The following is a 767-nucleotide window of genomic DNA, read 5'->3' as shown; positions in this document are numbered from 1 at the left end:
GCTTAAGGGGGCCTGGACCCGCCCACTTCCGCTTTGGGGGCCAGCAACAGTTGCCAGGGCTACCCTGGGCATGGCAGGGGGCTTAAGGGGGCCTGGACCCGCCCACTTCCGCTTTGGGGGCCAGCAACAGTTGCCAGGGCATACCCTGGGCATGGCAGGGGGCTTAAGGGCGACTGGACCCGCCCACTTCCGCTTTGGGGGCCAGCAACAGTTGCCAGGGCAACCCTGGGCATGGCAGGGGGCTGAAGGGGGCCTGGACCCGCCCACTTCCGCTTTGGGGGCCAGCAACAGTTGCCAGGGCTACCCTGGGCATGGCAGGGGGCTTAAGGGGGCCTGGACCCGCCCACTTCCGCTTTGGGGGCCAGCAACAGTTGCCAGGGCATACCCTGGGCATGGCAGGGGGCTTAAGGGGGCCTGGACCCGCCCACTTCCGCTTTGGGGGCCAGCAACAGTTGCCAGGGCAACCCTGGGCATGGCAGGGGGCTTAAGGGGGCCTGGACCCGCCCACTTCCGCTTTGGGGGCCAGCAACAGTTGCCAGGGCAACCCTGGGCATGGCAGGGGGCTTAAGGGGGCCTGGACCCGCCCACTTCCGCTTTGGGGGCCAGCAACAGTTGCCAGGGCATACCCTGGGCATGGCAGGTGGATTAAGGGGGCCTGGACCCGCCCACTTCCGCTTTGGGGGCCAGCAACAGTTGCCAGGGCTACCATGGGTATGGCAGGGGGCTTAAGGGGGCCTGGACCCGCCCACTTCCGCTTTGGGGGCCAG

This window comes from Crinia signifera, unplaced genomic scaffold (assembly GCF_055691185.1).
Source record: "Crinia signifera unplaced genomic scaffold, ASM5569118v1 HAP2_SCAFFOLD_630, whole genome shotgun sequence".
In the NCBI taxonomy this organism is placed as follows: Eukaryota; Metazoa; Chordata; class Amphibia; order Anura; family Myobatrachidae; genus Crinia; species Crinia signifera.
Note: the sequence above shows the minus strand (reverse complement) of the source record.